The sequence below is a fragment of the Pinus tabuliformis genome, chromosome 1_1, assembly GCF_031772625.1.
Source record: "Pinus tabuliformis cultivar Carrire ecotype Pingquan chromosome 1_1, CPIR1, whole genome shotgun sequence".
NCBI classification, from domain to species: Eukaryota; Viridiplantae; Streptophyta; class Pinopsida; order Pinales; family Pinaceae; genus Pinus; species Pinus tabuliformis.
This window is the reverse complement of record NC_142297.1, coordinates 85,069,069-85,085,213: the sequence shown is the minus strand read 5'-3', so window position 1 is coordinate 85,085,213 and position 16,145 is coordinate 85,069,069.

The window sequence follows — 16,145 nt, the reverse complement described above, 5'->3', positions numbered from 1 at the left end:
GTGTAATATACTAGAGAAGAATACAGATACATGTTGGCTTGATGGAGTAATTTGTTGGTGTTCATGAGATGGAGCTTTTACAAAGAGATCTCATATAACTAGAGCAAAGATACAAAGAAGAAGTGATTAAACTATAGGATTTTGAAGACATGGATGTCTATGCAATGATGGTGAGACAACATGTGCAATAAGAAAAGTTAATGTCTCAAAAATATGCAAAAAAATGTCTATTATGAATCAACACTTTTCAAAATGAGATGAATTTTTGCAACCTCTAAAAAAAAGAGAACTTGGTCAAGTTCTCGTTTGATTGATAAAATTGTTTTAGATAGAAAATAATTGAACATCAAATTTTGGGAATATCCCAAACTCTGAAATATATTAAAGCAAAATATCTTATAGAGGAATAAAAAGACATGTTGGCATGATGGAATAATTTGTTGATGTTGATGAGATGGAGCTTTTACAAGGAGATCTCATATAACTAGAGTGAAGAGACAAAGAAGAAGCGATTAAACTGGAGGACATTGAAGACATGGATGTCTGTGCAATGATGGTGAGACAACATGTGCAATAAGAAAATTTAATGTTTCAAATACATGCTCAAAAAGAAAATGTGTATTATGAATCAACACTTTTCAAAATTAGATGATTTTTTGCAACCTCTAAAAAAAGAAAATTCGATAAGTTCTCGTTTGATTGATTTTCTTGTTTTAGATAGAAAATAATTGAACATCAAATTTTCGGAATATCCCAAAATCTGGCCATCATGAAAAAGATCAACTATTTGACCCTTCTCCTAATTTTCAAATTCCAAGAAATTTGTAATCCACATATGTTCAACCAAATAGGTGTAGTGTGAAATTAGTGGTTAATCTCTACATAGCATCAACTTATGTTCAATATTTCAATTAATTGAAAATCTTCAATTTAATTATATGCCAAAAAAAAAAAAAAAAACACCTCAAATATAATGATTTTAAAATTTTTATTATTAAACTGAGAAAATCACTTATTAAATTAAGAGATTAAAAACTCCAAAATACATTTCTAAATCATTAATCATTAAAATGTAAATATCCAAAAAAAATTATAATATTTTTTAAAATACAAAATACAAATAAATGTAAGTGAAAATGTTTTATTAATTCTTATGTATAATATTTTTATCTTCTTAATTTTTAAACTAATTATATAAATTACAATATATTAATCAAACACAATATTTTTAAATAAATTATTTAATACTATGTTTATTATATTTAAAACATTATTGAAATTACTTTTTATTAAATTAAAAATTAATCGATATAATTAATTTTCCATTCTTAAATTACTAATTTTTTCATAAAAATAATTTAAAACACTTATATCAGCGCATAATATTACAGTTTTCTCAAAAATCACTACAAAATCTCATAGACTTATATACAATTGCAATGTGTGACTTACAAAACATTATGGTAATCAGTCTGTTATTATTCTACACAACACCGAATCTGGTCCATCGCCACTTAATCTCTATTCTTGACCAGACTTATTTATATCCAACATCAAGTTCTTGGAGTAATTCACTAGTCCACAAATGCACTTTCACACTCTTGCAATATAAAAAGACACTGCTTTTATATAATCACTTCATATAACATCCCATGTTGCTAACAATATTGTTTTGATTCACTGGTCCATCCCCACTTAATCTCTATTCTTGACCAGACTTATTTATATCAACATCAAGTTCTTGGAGTAATTCACTAGTCCACAAATGCACTTTCACACTCTTTCAATATAAAAAGACACTGCTTTTATGTAATCACTTGATATAACATCCCATGTTGCTAACAATATCGTTTTGATTCACTCTCATAGCTTCAACCCTTAACCATGGTTGAATCTCTCTCATTACAATTTAGTGACAAAATCCCTTCCAATGATGCAGGTTTCCACCATAACATTCAATGATGTGCCATTTTGTATAACAGAGTTTTATGGCCCGTAGTTGGGCACAAACATGCCTTCTGAGTTGCGACAATTTTAGACACCATATTATAAACAAGTGGAAGGGAAACACCAACAATAAAGAGGGAATTGAAAAACAAAGTGTACAATTTTTACCCCATCCTAGGGGGAATGATTTAATGCAGGTATTATTCCCCCAACATCATTAACTAAAGTCAGCAGGATTGTGAGATCATGAAAGCTATTGAGAGATGCGAGGAAATCTGGCTTTGCTTAATATGATAGATCATCTTACTCTACTTGTGGAGGTTGCACGGATTGTGAGCTATTGGGGTCACCTTCTTCAATAATCAAAGGCTTCTTCTTATGCACCAAAGGTCAAGATCATTCTACGAGTGTTGTTCATTGTTGTTTTGGAGTTACATATGGAGGAAGAGTTGAAGCCAAAGCTCCAATAGGTATAGGATGTGAAATGGTTTTCTCATATGCACATAAAGGAAGGCCACTCAAGTCTAATGGTAAATAATGTATCCCTCGCGACTTCAGACAATGGAATTTGCATTGACAGTCTGTCCATCATAGGATTTTCATTCTAGTGGTAGTGCCCTTATTCCAAACATGCACACCAATTTGAAATGCATTCAGATGGCCTTCGTGATTGCGTAAATCTTATGCACATTGAGCTTAAACACATCTTGTTTAACGTACTCTTCCTTTAATACAATTATTATTGTTTTAACCTTTGGATAATGTAACACTCGGTTCCTTCTTCTGCCAGCATTTATTAATAGCATCTCACATCGATGAGCATCCTGAACCACATTAAAACTCGTCACAGACTCACAAATTGTAACTTTGGATAATTCATTCTTAAAACTCAGTACAAAATGGGAAAACTCCTCTAGCCCTTGCCAATGTATCTTTCCTCAATGTGATTAGCTCCAATACACCAAAATCCACATCGCTCCAACGGACGACACACCACACAATAGAGAATTCTCGTCTTTTTATTTTAAAAATTGATTTGCAACAGGTGGTTCTCCACACCAATGGCTTTGATCTAGTGGCAAAACACCTACTGTAGGCCCAGTCCAAAATGAGAGCCTGTCTCCTACGACGAATTGTCTTATTGGATTGGGAAATCCCTTTGTCATCTATTGTGGATTCTTCGACTGCTCATTAAAAGGATATACAAACAAAACACACATTGATAAAATATATTCTACTCTCCCTTTTCCCTTGGGCTTTTCCGTGAAGAAGTTACTCAATTAGGTTCTCATATAAACTTAAATTTACTTACATTTATTATTAATTAAATATTATTATATATTAAACTCTGTTATATATAAATACATATATTAAACTCTGTTATATATAAATATATGTAGTGTTGTTTTAAAATAGATAAATTATTTTGGATATATAATCACTTAATTAAGAAAATATCTCAACTACATACTAATTTAAAAATTTAAATCTAAATAACTCTTAACAAATAAGAAAAAAATCTTAACTTAAAAAAAATTTATACCTAAAATGAATAAAAATTATATTTTCTAAATAACACTACAATCGATAGTTTATATATATATATATATATATAAAATATAACATTCAGTTCAATCTTATATCTAATCAAAATAAATCTTAATCAGTTTTCTGTTATATATAAATACATGTAGTGTTGTTTTAAAATAGATAAATTATTTTGGATACATAATCACTTAATTGAGAAAATATCTCAATTACATACTAATTTAAAAATTTAAATCTAAATAACTCTTAACAAATAAGACAAAAATCTTATACTTAAAAAAACTTCATACCTAAAATGAATAAAAATTATATTTTCTAAATAACACTACAATCGATAGTTTATATATATATATAATATAACATTCAGTTCAATCTTATATCTAACCAAAATAAATCTTAATCATTTTTCTGTTATATATAAATACATGTAGTGTTGTTTTAAAATAGATAAATTATTTTGGATATATAATCACTTAATTGAGAAAATATCTCAATTACATACTAATTTAAAAATTTAAATCTAAATAACTCTTAACAAATAAGAAAAAAATCTTATACTTCAAAAAACTTCATACCTAAAATAAATAAAAATTATATTTTCTAAATAACACTACAATAAATAATTTATATATATATATAACATTCAGTTAAATCTTATATCTAATCAAAATAAATCTTAATCAGTTTTCCCATAAATTACATACTACAATTGAGATTTGAAATTTACTTTGAAATTAACATGTCTCACCATATCCATAAGTTGGGCTATCTTCTATGAATAATTTTATTTATACCCATGGATATGCACATCTATGATAATTATAGTTATTTACTTTATATATATTTAAATCTCTGGGTGGTCGCCTCGGATGATATTTTTTTAATATCTAATATTTTATTTCTGAACATGTGTATACCAATTCGAAGTTTATATATACTCTTCATGGAAAAGGGCTGAAAAAAATCATATTACGACGTTACACTAATATACCAAGTATTTTCATTCTAAATTCCATGTTTGAGAGTCTCTTTCGAGCACTATGAGCCTCTTGTTCCAAATGCCCTAGTGGAATATATTTAATAAAAAAATGCATGATTAAATTCGTACGAACTGTTATATAATAAAAGAAGGAACAATCCTATTGACCCGTTACTTGTTGGCTGGTTGATAATGTACTATATTTCAAAATTTCTTGCAGGATTAAAATAATGAAAACTGTTAATTATTTATATAATAAATGGAAAACCAATCTGATTGCTTCAATCACCATTGATTGGCTTGTTGATGAGGTTTATTTTTTTAGTGATATTTTTATCTCTAATTTTGTTTCATTTGATTGAGCTTTTTCTTAATAAATTTAATGTTTTTTTGGATTTTAGTGGGGGATATATCTTTGTTGGCATGATAAGTTTAATTAGTTATTGGTTAAGGATTTACTAGCTCTCTTATACTTGTTATAAGGTAATAAAGATCTATTCCTTAGAGATGATTTTTCATTAGCTAAAAAACAATTTGATTGACTCATCATCAATCACTATTGGTTGGCTTGTTAATGAGGTTTATTTTTTTGAGTGGTATTTTTATCTTTAATTTTGTTTCATTTGATTGAGCCATTCCCTTAATAAATTCAATGTTTTTATGGATCTGGCTGAAGGGATTCAACTTTGTTGGCTTGATAAGTTCAATTAGTCATTGGTTAAGTATTTACTAGCTCTCTTACATCCATTATAAGGTAATAAATATCTATTGTTTAGAGATGGTTTTTCAATAACTATGTATGTTGATTTTTTTTTCAAGTTAAAATTAGTAGGGTAATCTAATTGTATCATGTTCTTGATTTTTTTTGGTTGATTTTGTTTAAAATTTGATGGGACTTATTGGGATGGCATGTTTGAGATATGTGAGGACATTTTAAGTGTACAGAGATTTTTTGAGTATGTCAAATCCATTTATGCATTCAAGAACACAACAATCACCTGAAATTTTTTGTCACCATATTTGGGAGAGAAAATAAAAAACATTGATGATTAGACTGCTACAAAATTAGTTATTAATCTTTTGTAAGATTTATTAATTTTTCCTATGTTTCTTGTTATTTATAGGTTCTTTGAAATCTGATGATACAATATCTTATCTTTCAAAACAAACTCTAAATTTCAAAATAAAAATTTACAATCAAATTTTTAAATCTAAAAAAAATGTTTACTAACTTAAATTAACTTTTCCTAAAAACTTTTTACTAAAATCCATGCTTACACAAATTTAGTCATAAATTAAATTGTTATACCTTACTTTCATGATTAACCAAATGTAACTTTCCTAGAACATAATGTGCGCACTGAAAAGAGGATAAACCCAAAAATGCAAAAATAGAATTGGAAGTCTTATACAAACCACTAAAAAAAATATTAATAAAAAAAAAATTGATTCAATCACCATTGGTTGGCTTGTTGATGAGGTTTATTCTTTCCAGTGGTATTTTTATGTTAAATTTTGCTTCATTTGATTGAGTCCTTTTCCTAATAAATTCAATGTTTTTTTTGGATCTTACTGAGGAGATTCAACTTTGTTTGCTTGCTAAGTTCAACTAGTTATTGGTTAAGGATTTACTAGCTCTCTTACACCCATTATAAGGTAATAAAGATCTATGGCTTAGAGATGGTTTTTCATTAGCAAAAAACGAATCTGATTGACTCATCATCAATCATCATTGGTTGGCTTGTTGATGAAGTTTATTCTTTTGAGTGGTATTTTTATCTTTAATTTTGTTTCATTTGATTGAGCCTTTCCCTCAATAAATTCAACGTTTTTTTGGATCTTCTTGAGGGGATTCAACATTGTTGGCTTGATAAGTTCAACTATTCATTGGTTAAGTATTTACTAGTTCTCTTACACCCAGATAAAATGTGAACAGAATTGAAAAGAAAGAGATGTAGCTCTCAGGTGTGGCCTGCACCTAGGGACTACACTCACAAAACTTGAGAGATCACTCTCGTCCACTCTATTCAACAATCAATCAATGATTACATCATTAAATACAATTCTAGGAAATAGGAAGTTGCATCCAAACCCCATAACTATAGGAACTAATCCTAAACTAGGGAGAAAGTTACAACAATGTAACTATATTCTCCATTAATATCAAAATAATATTAATTATTCTCAACTCCCCCCCTTAATGGAGAAAGGGTTCTCCTGGACTCCTAGCAACTTTCTAAACAATTCAAATTTCACTCATGCAAGAGGCTTTGTAAAAATATCAGCCACATTGTCACAAGTTTTACAATATTCAACAGCAATTTCTTTAGACTGTATTTTCTCTCTAACAAAATGGAACTGAGTGTCTATATGTTTGGTGTTTTTGTGAAACACTAGATTGTATGCTAATTTAATGGTGCTCTGGTTGTCGCTTTTGATAGAAGTGGATTGCTTCTGTTCTTTTCCTGCATCCTTGAGAAGTCTCCTCAACCAGATCGCTTCACATGTTGTTGCACACAATGCTTGATACTCAGCTTCACATGACGACAAAGCTACAATACTTTGTTTCTTGCTGCTCCATGCTATGACCCCGGAACCTATGTTGAATGCATAACCTGTGATGGACCTCCGATCATCCAGGTTACCTGCCCAGTCTGAGTCTGAAAAACCTGCTAGAGTAACATCAGATACGGTGTATAAAATACCAAAATGAATAGTACCACAAAGATACCTCAACACGCTTTTTGCTGCTGTCCAGTGACTTTCACGTGGTTTTGACATGAATTGGCTCAACACACTAACTGAGTATGCCAAGTCAGGTCTGGTTGTTGTAAGATATATCAGGCTGCCAACCAGCTATCTATACATTGTGGCATCTACCTCCTTAGTGCCATCGTCACTGCTCAATTTCAGATTTTGCTGCAAAGGTGTCGCTGCTGATCTACACCGATCCATCCCAAACTTTTCCAACAGATTTCTAGCATACTTCCCTTGGGTAAGAAAAGTTTGCCCAGTATCTCTGAATACTTCTAATCCCAGACAATAGTTAAGGCTTCCGAGATTTTTCATCTCAAAGACTTTTGCCATGAGCCTTTTGATTCCTCTGATTAAGTCATCTGCATTTCCTGTTAGAATCATATCATCCACATATAGAGAAATCAAAATAATCTGCCCTTGATCATTGTACTTGGTATACAAATTTGGGTCATTTAAGCTTCTATGGAAACCATGCTCTATAAAGAAAGAATCAACCTTTTCATACCAAGACCTGGGAGCTTGCTTTAAACCATATAAATCCTTTTTCAACCTACAAACAAGCTATTCCTGCCTCTGCTTTACAAATCCTTCTGGCTGTACTAAGTAAATTTCTTCTTTTAAATCACCATTTAAAAATGCAGATTTAACATCTAGTTGGTGTAATTCCCAATTACATTTAGTAGCTAAAGCAATAAGTAATCTGATTGTATTTAGCTTTGCTACAGGTGCAAAAGTATCATCAAAATCAATACCTTCCTGCTGTGAGTATTCTTTTGCAACCAACCTAGCTTTTAACTTGTCTATACTTCTATCTGCATTAATTTTGGGTTTAAACAACCATTTACTTCCTATAGGTGTTTTGTCTTTAGGAAGCTCTACTAATCCCCAAGTATTATTTCTAAGAATTGATTCCATCTCCTCATTCATTGCAGCTCTCCATTCCTCAAATTGACTAGCTTCTTTATAATTAGAGGGCTCTATAATGTTAAAAAAATTTGACATCAACACATAGTTTCTCAACTTCAATGGTAATTGAGTCTTCCTACCTGACCTCCTTGGTAGGGTACTTACCTCAAATTTGTTTTCCTCTGCCATAACTGGGCCTGCTTTTTCACCTTCTTGATGTTCTTCTTCATTCTCTTCTTTCTGCTCCTGTTCCTGCTCCCTTTCATCCTCGCTTCTTTCTTCCAACAACAATGGAATGTGCCAATCATCTCCAACATCAGCTTTCCTTTTTTGTACCTGTTCATGAAAGACTACATCTCTACTTGCAAATGTCTTACGAGACTCAGGATTGAATAGTTTGTATGCTTTAAACTCTGTACCATATCCAACAAGGATGCATTTCACTGCCTTAGGGTCTAGTTTCTTTCTATCAGCTTTGGGTACATGTGCAAATGCCTTTGACCCAAAGACTCTTAGATGGTTTACTGCTGGTTTAAATCCATATAAGGCTTCAAAAGGGGTTTTGAAGCCAAGAAACCTAGTAGGACTTCTATTTTTCAAATATACAGCAGTATTTATTGCTTCTGCCCAAAAAATATTAGATAGACCTTTACCTTGCAGCATGCTCCTTGTGCATTCCACCAAGGTTCTGTTTTTACGCTCTGCAACTCCGTTTTGCTGTGGTGTGTGCGGTACTGTATACTGCTGAACAATCCCGTGAGATTTGCAGTATTTCATGAATTCCTTTAATTTGTATTCTCCTCCTTGATCAGATCGGAGAATTTTAATACTTTTTCCAAACTGTTTTTCCACCAGGGTTTTGAAATCTATAAAACATTGGAAAGTCTGACTTTTCTTGTTTAAAAAATAAACCCATGAATACCTAGTGCAGTCATCAGTAAACAACAAAAAATAGTATGCTCCCCCTAGCGACCTTGTCTGCATGGGACCACATACATCAGTGTGCACTAGCTCTAAGATTTCTGTTTGCCTCCTCCTATCATGCACAGGGAACTGTTCTCTGTGCATCTTTCCTAAGGCACAACCATCACAGTTTAACTGAATGTTACGAAAGATGGGGAGACCTTCGACCATACCTTTCTTTTGTAACAACATGAGATCCTGCATATTCAGATGACCAAACCTCTGATGCCAGAGTTGTTCAACTGTCGACTCTCCTGCAACCATGGCTTGCTTTGATATACTTTTTGCATCCAGTCTGTATAGGCTTCCAACTCGCATGCCTGTTGCAACAATTTCATTCCTGCAATCCTTTATCACACAGTGAGTCTTGAAGAATTTGACATGCATATCTTGATCAGCCATCATGGATACAGATATCAGGTTTTTCTTTATTCCAGGTACATATAAAACATTTGAAAGGTGACTAATATTTCCATTTGGTAACTTAACTGAAATCGCCCCATGACCTTTAATCTGATATCCATTATCATCCCCTAGATATATTTTTGATCCATTTATAATTTCTTCAAGACTATCAAAAAATTCCTTATTACCTGTCATGTGAGAGGATGCTCCGGAATCGACATACCAGATGTCATCTTCATTCGATGCTGAAAGGGCACATTCGACTGTGAACAGCCGAAATTCATGACTGAAGTCTTCTTCTTCAACAAAATATCCTCTGTGTTTTGGATTTACCTGTCTCCTCCTTGCCTCATCAGCCTGCTTCTTATAATAACAATCTCTTTGTATATGACCCTTCTTTCCACAATAAAAGCATTTCCTTTCAGAATGGTTTGCAAGAATACCTTTATGACAGTGATGTTTATGTGTTGTTCCTCCTTTTTGGACTGATTGCTGCTGTGACTGCTTCCCTTTAGATAGTCGTCGTTTTGCCATCAGCGCAAGATCGTCACTTTGGGGGTTCAGATTCAGGTTCTGCCGTCGCTCTTCCTCTTGCTGCAAGATCGCAGTGAGATCATCAAACGTGGGTGTTTTCTCCCTTGCCGAGACTCTAGTGATGAAGGTTTGGAAATCATCACACATCCCATTCATTGTAATTGCAACAAGATCTTCATCAGCCACCGCCACTCCAATGGCCCCCAATCCATCTTTAACATCCTTAATTCGCGCGATAAATGCTGTAGCAGACTCGCTTTCATCCATCCTCATTGAAAATAGCTTGCTTTTCAGAGCCAAAACTCTGTTTGCATTCTAGGTCTCATATAGACTTTTGATTTTCGTCCAAATCTCTGCGGACATTTTACAGTCTCTGATGTGTGCAATGACATTGTCTTTTACAGACATCTTCAACAGGACTTTGGCCTTTTTTTCTCGTTTTTCCCAGTCTTCCTTCTGTGTGGTTGCAGTCGGCTTCTGCTCATCGCCTGTCACTATAGTCCAAGCATTCGCACCTTCGAGCAGGGTCTGGATCTTAAACTTCCAATTCGTGAAGTTAGACCCGTTGAGTTTTCCAGATTCGTTAAGGTAAGATTCCATCGTATTACTCATTGTGAATTTATTAATCAATAACAAAACAATACTTGTCAGATGGATCTATCACCTCTGCCACCGGTCTACAGTGTCTGACACTCCCGCTCCAATGAGCAAATTCGGCGTTTTCAACACAGCCGAAACAATGATCTGATCATAATTGATCCGATCCACCTCTCCTAGATTGATCTGCCACTTCGCCGATCATGCTCTCCTGCAGATCGCCAAACGAAGTCGAGGTTTCCCGCAGATCTCCTCTGGCGCTTTCCCGATTTGTCTCTCCCGGACGGATCTGTAACTCCGCCGATCTGCACCGTTTGCAAACCGCGAAACGAAGTTCACACTATTCACAGATCCCTTGGCGCTACCCCGAGCGAAAAATCCGCGCTAATTGAAAATCGGTCCAAGTATTTTAATTGGCGCGACTTTCTTGGTAAAATCCCGCACTAATCGGGTTTTCTGGCGCGTTGGCGCGATTTATCCCCAAAAATCCGCGCTAATCGGGCTTCTGGCGCGATTGTTAGCGCAAAATCTGCACTAATCGGCCTTTCCACTCAGAAAAAAAGTTTTCCGAGTCCGAGCCAGGTGTTCTGCAGTCCACCTGCTCAATTGAGCACAGAGCTCTCGTGTACACACAGCCACAAAGGCACTTCAAGCCACACAGGCTATTCCAGCCACACAGACAATTCTGCCACACAGGTGACAAAAGATCAGGCTCACTCAAGCTGAGCTCTGATACCAAGATAAAATGTGAACAGAATTGAAAAGAAAGAGATGTAGCTCTCAGGTGTGGCCTGCACCTGGGGACTACACTCACAAAACTTGAGAGATCACTCTCGTCCACTCTATTCAACAATCAATCAAGGATTACATCATTAAATACAATTCTAGGAAATAGGAAGTTGCACCCAAACCCCATAACTATAGGAACTAATCCTAAACTAGGGAGAAAGTTACAACAATGTAACTATTTTCTCCATTAATATCAAAATAATATTAATTATTCTCAACTCACCCGTTATAAGATAATAAAGATCTATTGTTTAGAGATGGTTTTTCATTAACAATGTATGTTGATTTTTTGTTCAAGTGAAAATTAGTAGGGTAATCTAATTGTAAAATGTTCTTGATTTTTTTTTGGTTGATTTTGTTTAAAAGCTAATGGGACTTATTGGCATGACATGTTTGAGCTATGTAAACACATTCTACGTGTATTGAGATTTTTTTGAGTATGTCGAATCCATTTATGCATTCAAAACACAACAATCACTCGAAACTTTTTATCACCATATTTCATAGAAAAAATAAAAACCATTAATTGTTAGACTGCTACAAAATTAGTTATTAATCTTTTGTAAGATTTGTTAATTTTTTCTATATTTGAAATATGATGATACAACATCTTATAGTTCAAAACAAACTCTAAATTTCAAAAGCTTTTTTTACAATCAAAATTTTAAATCTAAAAAAAAATTTACTAATTTAAATTAACTTTTTCTAAAAACCTTTTACTAAAATCTATACTTACATAAACTTAGTCATAAATTAAAATGTTATATCTCACTTTCATGATTAACCAAATGTAACTTTCCCGGAAGATAATGTGTGCACTGAAAAAAGCATAAACCCAAAAATGCAAAAATAGAATGAGAAACCTTATACAAACTACTAAAAACATACTAATAAAAAAATTTGAAAAACAAAATCCAAAGTTTTATGCAAAGGTATGAATTTCTCCCTCTTAAGAAAATAAAAATACAAAAATACTGCCCCAAATTAAGAAGTATGTGTATATCTTTCTCCCTATCAAATTTTACAATGAACACGTACTTAAAACAGTGATAAATGAAACAAATAATTGACATCGTCCTCGACATCTTAATGTATATGGGAATAGAAAGATCCCGAGCTGCATAAAGAAATAAGGATATACCAATCGCTCATCAATACAACGACACACAATGTAGAGCCATGTAAGATGGTTGGAAAGAGACCTCATCGGGCACAGAGTGGGATAGCAAACGAGGAGGAATCTATTGGAACTACCACCGAGGAGGACACCCAAACAAGGGAAGGAGTGGAATTACTTGCCATTCAACGCCGGAATGCAAAATCCTAGCCATCGTAGCCAAGATATGAAGATTACGCAACTCCATTGGAAATTGGAAATTTTTCTTAATGGTAAAATTCTTTCTCATAACTGCCTAAACTTTATCAACCACATCTACTATATATAAATATACTAGCAATTGCCTCAAAAGGTGTATACTAGCAATTGCCTCAAAAGGTGCAAAAAGAGGCTGATAGAAATATTAAATTGAAAAAATTGTATTTTGGTTCAAAATAATAAATATTATAATAATTCAATCATTCAAACTAAACCTAGTCAATAAATTGTCCAAAATAAAATAAATCCTTAATCAAAATTATACCAATTATTATTCTTTGTTTTTCTCAATTATTTATATAATAAAATCCAATCAATCATTCAAAATAAATCAAATCAATAAATTTGGCAAATTAAATCCCAACTAATCAAGATTATTTGGGAATATATATGTATAACCCAACCAAAAAAAGTATATTTATATTGAAGTGTCCAAAGCATTTCCATTCTTGTTATTTCAAAGGGAAGGTAAGGGGGTGAGGTTATTTTGGCATCGCTCTATTTGGCTAGAGAGATAGTAATTTATTTCGACTTTTGTAAACACAGTTCTAAATACTGAGATCTTGGTGATTATCTTCCCCATCACATTTACTGGGAAAAAGTTGTTTAGTGGTGCCAAAGTAACTTAATAATCCCACTCTTCCAAAAGTAGACACTACGAAAAGGGCTGACATCATTGGCAAGCATAACAGAGTTCAATTTAAATTCCGTATAGGGCCCCATCGCTGCACCTCGAGTTCGATTCACACCAATGCCATACAAAACCACTAGAAGTCATAAAAAGATCATAGCTACAAAATAAAGAATTTAAAAAGGGTAAGTTAAAAACCTGCATGTTAGTCATATCCATAACTCTCCAGAGCATGCTGGGACGGGCACGAAGGTGCTTTCGAAGCATATTCCCGATGACCACTTTAGAGAAGTCAATATTTGTTATCCACTTAAACCCTGCATCATATAGCTTCTCCGATACTTTTTACATCCCATTATTTTGCCAATAATATATTATGGCATTTATATAAGCAAAGGTTTTCAAAATTATTATATCAATGTTTTTCCTACATCCATGTTGATAATAAGAAGGGGAGGAAGCAAGCCATGGACCGAGTCAAGATCAAGATGGTTAGCGAGGTCGAGGGTCAGGTTAGTCCCACCCTTTATCAATGTTGCATCCATATAGGGTCGAACATTGTCTCTAAACAATGTGTTATAGTAATAATCATGACCTTCGACTACCTTAGGCTTGGATCACTTGCCACGTGGACCTGTCCACAATGGCAATGCAAGCACATAACTTGCCACATGGGCTATTGTGTGCCTACTAGGTGGAGGTCAGATGATGTGGTAAGGTTTGAAATGGCCTATGCTTAAAAGTTCATAAATTATGATCCTTGAACCAGATTGAGAAAAAAATTATATCGTTGGAATCATCTCAATGAGATGGATGCAACGATATTGTCCATTTTAATTTTTGAGGAAGTTGAAGAAAGAATTTTCTTTTAGATCCCATTCCCATAACTATAACTTGGAGTTTGGAACATAGTAACCACCTCCTTCTAAATCTAATTGCAATGGATCACAATTCTAACTTCTTCTTTTTCACATCCATTTGACTCCAATGACTTCCTTTTCGATAGGAGGATCTAGAAGCTCCCTAGTTTCATTCCTTTCTATTGCCACAATTTCTTCATCCATTTCTTTGAACCATCTGAGACATTAAAAGAAAAATAGTATATCTCTAAATTCATTTAAAGATTTTACCTTTATGAAAAGAGGAATTCATCTTGTAATAGTACTTGAATTTGAAGAAGATGATGGTGTGGATGTAGTGGGAAAAGTATTCAGGGTACTGGTTGGATTTCTAGAAACAAAAGATTCATCTTCTTGTTAAATAACTATTGGGTTTTCTTGTTGTATTCCTTTATTCCAATGTCCTTCCTCTATTTCATCAAATAAAACATCATGACATACAAGTAATTTTTTATTTTTCATACAAGCATCCCTTTGTTGCCTCACAATAGCCAATAAAAATCCATTTCACACTTTTATCATCTAGTTTTTTTTTTTTTTTTTTTGAAAATAAACATGAACATAAGCAATACAATCAATAACTTTGAAATGAACAACACTAAATTTTCTTCTAGTCCATCCCTAATATGGAATCATATTTTGCACACTTCTTATTAGACATCCATTAAAAAAAAAAATAGATGTAATTATAGCTTTACCACAGAAGTGTTTGGAAGATCTTTAACTTTCAACATACTCCTAGAGATCTCAACAATTGATCTATTCTTTGCAAACACTCTCTTAGGAACATTCTATAATTAATGTCTTCCATACAAATCCACTCTCCCTCTCTCTCAATTGATCTATTCTTCGCAAACACTCTGTTGGGAACATTCTATAATTAATGTCTTCCGTACATATCCACTTTTCGTCTCTCTCAGCAACGTCTAAATGGTTGAACAATAACAAATACATCAATTTTTTTTTGTTTAATATAAGATACGCATATTATTCTACAAAAATCATCAAAAAAACAATAAAATACCTCTTGAACTTGTCACGAGACAATGTTTTCATAAGACCACATATATCTACATTCACTAACTCCATTGGTTTTTTTTCTCTCCAACATTTTCCTGGTGGGAAAGGAATTATCAATAATACATTTTTCAGAAACTTGATCAATATAAGCATCTACAGTGAAAAAATTTAATATCCTTATACACGTAAAGTTTAAAGGTTAATAGCATCACATTTGAAAGCAAAAATTCCTTCCAATTCCTGAATCAAAACCAAACTATGTAAGATTAATCTTCCTGAAACAGAAACGGCTACAGCTACTGATCTTCCCGGCATTGTTCGTTGCCAGCTAAGAATTCAAACCAATAGATAGGTCCATTTTGCGCCAGCATTAAGTGGGAGACTTTCTTTATCTCCAAATCCCACGCGTTATCCAATGTTTTCCATGGAGTAGGTGAGAGAAATGTTTGAAGGGCGGTGGAGAACCTTTGGTTACGCCTAGGCAATCTATTGTCGTCGATCCAAAAAGGCCCATTATCCCAATGCCCCGCAAATTCATCCCACTCTTCAGTACCCTCTCCCACTATTCTATGCTTCACGTTTTCCATTTCTACTTTCGATATGCACAGCAGTACATCATTTATGTCTTTATGTACATACAAGCGATACAAGTCACCATAGATTAAAGGCTGGGTGTCATCGCGATCGGCCTTCGGTATCATGAAAATATAATCCTCGTTTTGAGTCTGAGATGGAGCCGGACATCTTCCGTTTACAGTCAACTCCTCTGGAAAGAGGTCGGCTGGAACAGGGCAT